Raw genomic sequence first — 6,729 nt, forward strand, 5'->3', positions numbered from 1 at the left:
TTTTGGTGGTTTTCTTTCTGTATTGAATTTAGCATTTCTTTCAAAGAAGAAAAAGCTAAAAATGGGGGCGATACAGTACTGAGGCAGATTTGTGTGTGGCTGGGGCAAGGGGCGTCTTCCTGGCTTGCAACTACTGTGTGCGCCATGCGGTGTGGTCCTGCCTTGTGCAGCTGAGACAGTGCATGTCACTAAACCTTCAGAAATACCCCTTGCAAACATGGTGCTCAGGTTGAGCTGTGGCCCCTCCTGTCTAAGCACAGCGAATAGCAGGTGAGATGTGAGGCAGGGGTGTGTCGGGGCTCCCCAAGCCAGGTCAGCGAGTACACCCGAATGGCAGGTCCCCATTCAGGTCCTGGATGCAGCCTCATCTTGTGTTAACACCGCAGCACCGGCACTGATATGCTCCTGCAAGAATTAATTAGCCTTGATTTTAGATGGTGCTGATGTGGCCAGACCATTTCCGGGTCTGAGGCCACCTCTGGGATCTGTGCACCACCCTTTGTGTTGCTGTGCTCCCAGATGTGCACAGAAAGGCACTTGTCCCTTGCTTAGTGAAGTGCAAGGAAAGAAAGATACCAGTGAATGTAGCAGAACTACTGGGTTTGCTTCACATAAATGTAAAAATCTTTTCATTTTCCTTTCCTCTCACTCACTCCCTACTCTATAGCCCTAAACACCACCCTGGATCTGCAAATCCATAGCAGGTTTCCAGTCCTTACCTGGTTTCTAATCCTTTAAACCCATTTTCCCCCACCTAACAGATAGCACATGGAAAACTTTGGGTTCATGGTCACGCTCCCTGCACGGATGTGAGTGCAGTCCAAGCAAATAAATCCTGAGTGCAAGCATTCATATATGAAGAACTTCACACTCAGAAACATGACCACACTAAATTGCTGCCAGAGTTTTAAAGGCAGCTTTTGCAAATATTGGCCCTGCATCTCGTATTTGTGGAGCAAATGGTTTGATTCATTAGGGAAATGTCAGCTAACTGCACATAGGACTGCATCCTGGGGATGCAGGGAGGAGAGAGGCTGGGATGAAGACAGCTCTCTGCTTGGACACAAATACAGCCTGGGCTGATGAGCTACCAGAGGAAGAGGAAATCTTTATTATTTCTGCCTTTATTTTCCACGTCTCTGCAATTACAAAGGCTTGGTATAGAAGAGTATCTTTCAAGTATATAAAGCATATGCTCCCCAGAAACATTCAGCAGCAATGTTTTTGGCTCCTGTAACTAATGCTAGCAGAAGGTTCAATTTCCTGACCGTCAGCACTAGTTTTTATTAAGAATGAACATTTTCTCTTTATTTTTCCCCCAATTCCTTAAGTATTACTGATAGTTGATTATTACTATTTTATGTGAAGTCATTACAATTAGGTTTGAATAGTAGACACGCAAACGTGCGGTCTGTAGAACTCCGGTCAGTCTTGGAGCGCATAGGCAGTGTTTGCCTATACACTGCACTGGAACCATGGACTCTGTCACGGAGGATTTAGAAGATTCCAGAATGAAGGTTTTATCTCCCATCTTCAGTTAGCTTTCACAAGCCTATGTCTCAGGAAGGTCTCATGATCACTGTACAGTATTTTTGTGCAGGATCCTCTCCATTCAGCTCACAGAAGAGTCATCACTCTTACAAGGAGCATTCGCTCAATATTTCATGTCAGCCCCATGGTTGCTCCAGCGTGTGTGCTGCCGATGTGGTGGGGGTCTCAGTCCATCACGGCTCTCCCCACAACAGCCTCAGCTGCTCAGGGCCCTACCCACCCCACAGTCCAGCTCTCCTCTGCTGGCTCCTCTATCAGGGGCTCAAGCCTGTCCGTGGATCTTGCCAACTTCTCTCACTTTCAGCCCTCTCAGGCTCCTTCCAAAAAAACTTCCTTGCTTTTCTTTGCACAGCAAATCCAGGAGTGATTTATGGTGTAATTCATGAGTTATATGCTACTATAATGCATATCATGGAAAGGGATAGAGCAATGAGATCTTCTGCTTTGTTGCAAAGACACCTATACTTAAGCCCGTGTTTTACGCTCTCTTATATACGTGGGATGGGGGCCAGCCCTAGTCATCTCTTTTAGCGCAGTGTGCCAGATGAGAGGAACATGCTCATGAGGATAGGAACTTAATTTTAATATCTATCAACATCTGAAGCTATGTGATCTTTCACTGCACAAAACCCATCCCTGACACTGAGTCACAGGCAACAAAATGGTTGCTTGTGCTTAATGCTACGAGAAATCCCATGAACTTCCAGGAAGATCAAGCACATGCATGGATAACCCCAAATCAGACTTGTAATTTCAATACTGGTAAGAAAGGACAAAGATTTTATAAGTTATTGGTATGTTGTAGGTTAAACCTTTCAGTATCTTAGGCAAGCTTATTCTATGTGTAACTCAGGGTTAAATTTTTTACTCCCCCCCAGCCCTTACCTTTTAGAACACATTTTGTTTCAATCAGGATTTGCTTGAATTCACCCAGTTATATCTGAAGACAGGATTTGTCCTTCTCTTTGTGGCTAAGTTTAGTTACACTGCTGATGAGATGTTAGGATCCTCAGAGGAAAAGGTACAACTAGTAATAGTAAAATTTAATTACTGAACATCTATCAGTGACAAAGTGTTGTGGAAAACGTTTTGATCTGTGCAAAATACTTAGCTCTACGTAAAATGAAATACTGTCTGATAGCTAAGGCTTTTCATAAGCAAGTGGAAACAAATGTAATTATGATAGGCAAAAAGGAAAAATCAATGTTTTGCTTTGAAAATTAGCCTTTTCTGGATTGTTTTTTCTGGCTGAGACCATTTGACAACATTTCACAAAATATTTTGATCTGCTTGAAATTGTCTCTCTCTCTCCCCTCCCCCCTTTTTTTTAACCCGAAAGATGTATTTTTGGCTGAAAATTTGTGCTGTATCGAGAAAGGGAAATTGTTCTGTCAAGGGTATTGTAAAAAGCCCTGTGTTTCATTGCCTTTTAATGGAACCTTAATAGAAGCTGGCAGTGTAGATGACGAAGCTGGAAGGCTGCAGTGAAATTAAAACAATCAGAAGTTGTTCCGAGGTTCATGACCATGAGAAAGCCCTCAAAGCCCGTAACTATTCACTCAGCCATAAAAATGGCTGATCTCATTTCTTCCTATCACGTCCCATCCTTGGGAGAAATGTTCACAACTGCAAGAAGACCATGGGGGACCCTGCTATTGCTATTGATTTTAGATGGAAGTCGTGCAGATGCTGCAGTGAGGAGGGAAAGGATCAGGTTCACCAAAGAAAAAGTGTGTTGAAATCTGGAAAAGCTCTTGGATCTGCAAAGAAGAGCATAAATTTTAATCAATGTCAATATTTCCAGCTGATTTAGAAAAGCCTGACTATGCATGAAGCTGTAATCTGTAATGACCTCTGGCAGAGTTTTAATTTAGATGCAAGCATTATAGCTTTATTTTTTAATGAAGAGCATGGCTTCTAAATCCTTCAGAACAGTTGCATCTGAATGACCTTGTGCTACTTGGAGCTTATATTGTGCCTGCTGGAAGTTCCTTGGATTTTTGCTGGAGCACTGCTGAAATGAGAATTAGAAGAAATGTTCCCCACAGATAATGCTACCTGGACTGGTACTTCTCTTGCTTCCCCGCACTGGTTATTTCTCCCCTAATATACCCACATGCTCTTTCTTTTTCCCCATCATTACCGCTATATATTCAGATGGCTTTTGGCTTTCAGTCTATCGGTTTGTCTGTTGTAGAGCCTTTAATAATGGTTATTTCCTGGTAGTGAATACTCCACTGGGTCTAGGGGGACCTGTTTGTAGCATAGTTTTCTGTAATTACCCAAAATTTACACAGCAATTCCAGGCCTATTATATGGGGCGTAGCATGTAATTACAGGCATAACATATTAGGTCCTAATAACAGCAAATATATCATTACACAAATCATTCATGTTACTGTGCTGATATTTTTATATGGAGTAAGTGAATACAATTACTAATAATTACAATACACATCTTACAGCTGCAGTGTAACTGGTGCCACTGTGACATATAGCAGGGCAGGAATAAGGAAACTCCCATTGAAATACAGTTGAGTCTGTGAAATACCACATCCAAAACCCAAGGAAGCACTCTCCGTAGTTCTGTGTGTTATGCATGTGCATATATATGACAATTGTTTTCAGCAAATCAGCCATCTAGGAGGAAGGATCTACATTGCCTTGCTTAGGTGATGGATCTCCTAGTGAGTTATGGGGGAAGAGATGGTTCTCCAGGCTCTGGGGCTGTAGAGGGAGGGAATAAATCCTGTAACTGCAGCAGCATGCAGAGTTGGGCCAGCAGGTCACCAGGTGAGCTGTGCAAATGGTGTATCTCCCCTTCCAGTTTGGAGGAGCTGGGCTCAGCCCAAGATTTGTGGTAAGAGGCACTTTAAACTTTCCCTGAAAGGTGATTGCTGATCCCTGCCAAATGTAGGTAGCTTGTAGGGAAAAGTTGTTAGTTCTGGCATCCGTCAGGCAGTGCCGGGTGTGGATTAAGGACACAGAAGGGGTGTAAGGCCAGTCCTGACCATTGCATGTGGTTTTATGCATGGTTTGGGCTGATGCGGATGTGTTTATGAGTGATTTGGGTTGATGCACATTGGTTAATGGGTTGATTCAGGCACTGCCATCCTGGTGCATCATCTCAGCCCTTGGCGTGGAGGGCAGCTAGGTGGAGGGTAGATGCAACAAGGACTTTTTTTTCCTATACTACTCAATCAAAAATTTCAGGTGGTGACTTCTGCTTCAACACCTGCTGTTTATATCTGCTGTGTGGTTTAGGCTGAAATTTGTTTCCTCTGCTGACAGGTTAACCTGCATTCTGGGCCCTGGCTGCAGCAGCCCACCAGCACCTTTGGTGACACTAACTTGGATTTGCAATGTGGAGCCCTCTTTTTCCACTGCACAAGGGTCAGCCACCCTCACCCAGGTTAATGGGAATTTTTTTCACATCTCCAAAGTGAGAATATGAGGAGAAAAACACATAGGCTGGGGTCTGCCCTGAGGAATATCCTCAGGGGCACGTGGTTGGGTGTTATCAACAGGACAGTTTGTACTTGGCCACCTTGGTTGGGGCAGAGGTCTCTGCTTTGCCTGTGCCATCCTGTTTTGGTATGGAAATATCTCAGTTAGAGCGAGGATGATGAACGGGAACCATGGGGGCCAGCACCAGACTGCTGAAGTGATTTTACCTGGCTGTGAAAATAATGATGGGTCAGTCTAAGTGGTAGTATTTCTGTTTGTGTGGGACAGAGGGAGATGGAAGTGCTCAGCTGAGCCTGGTGAGATGTTTTGCAGATGTGGTTGTGTGAAAGCTCCTTCGAGCTCAGCATGCAAGGGTAGAAATGGTAGGAAAGATCCTGCTGCTCCCCTGCTTCTCTGCTGATCCCAACAACAGAAAAACCCTTGAAAGAAAGAAGAATCTGGCTTTGTGGAGCAGATTGTTATACACGGTATTTTTAGACTCCATAGGCAGCCTTCCCACCCATGGCAGCCTAAGCTGGTATAAAACCTGGCTTGAAGATGTTTGGATTTAGAGGTGTCTGTACAGGGCAGGGCTCCTTGTGCAAGAAGGGCTTGGCAGCTGTGGGGACATATATTTAATAAGCAGGTAGCTGGTGACTGCTGCTGTGAATCCTGTGTAATACTTTGAACAAGGCTGGTGGTGGTGTCCTGTTCATGAGATGATCCTCACTTTGGTCCTCACCTTTGGTATGTCCTTGGCTGCTAAATTCCCTTGGCAGTTACTAGATCAGAAATAAAGGGAAATGCTAATGCCCATCACCCACTGCAGCTGGCATCCCAGCAGCAGGTGCGGTATGAGCAATGGGGTGCAACACCTTATGTCCAGGAGATGTTATGGGTTTGGTGTGTGATTTCTAGTTTAATAAGGCATTCGGCATCTGGGAAAAACACATATAAATCCTACTGGCCTCTCAGCATTCCCTTTGTCTAATGAACGTCATGTCCCTGCTGTCCTGTGGTGGGTCATGTTCAGCTGAGCTCCTGCAGATCACCCTGCGTGGGGGCTGCGCTACAGGGGCTCCTGGTGCCCTCCCATCCAAAACGTGGACTGGGGGCCGGTGCCAACCAGGAGCAAAGGCTTTGGCACTGCTTATCCCGGGGAGGTGACAGCATGAGGGCTGTTTTGCTTTTCCAGCATGATACAAACATCATTACCTTGCTATTGGCCGAGGAGAGCGATCACTTGGTGTGTTTGTTGGGGAGGAGTGAGGCAAGGTCAGCTCCTACCTCGGCTGACACTGGGTGTGTGCCCAGCCAGGAAACATGAGTATCACCTCCCTGACCGTGTTCAAGCTCACAGGCTTGCTACCCTTTGGTAAAAATTTAGCTTTCTTGTTGTCAGAGTGGGCTGGTGGATCTGGGCTGAGAAGCATGGAGCAGCGTTAGGGATGGCCATTGCTGCTCCTCTCGCCTGGCCTGACCTTCTGCTGGGATGTAAAAGCATCCATACAGCCTCTTGCAGAGCCTTGCTCGCTTAAACCAAGCAAACCAATTCATTTTTTTTTTAACTTTTAGAGACTATCTTTCTGCCTGCATTTACTGGCAGGTAGCGGTAAGGTTGGGAATAGCAGGGAATGTTTAAGGAAAGTGAATTTGGGAATTTGTAAATGAGCAACTTGATCTCAAGGGTTAATGTTTCCCTAATCAGGGGGACAAAGGATACTGAGTGAC

The sequence above is a fragment of the Falco peregrinus genome, chromosome 2 (genome assembly GCF_023634155.1).
Source record: "Falco peregrinus isolate bFalPer1 chromosome 2, bFalPer1.pri, whole genome shotgun sequence".
Classification (NCBI taxonomy): domain Eukaryota; kingdom Metazoa; phylum Chordata; class Aves; order Falconiformes; family Falconidae; genus Falco; species Falco peregrinus.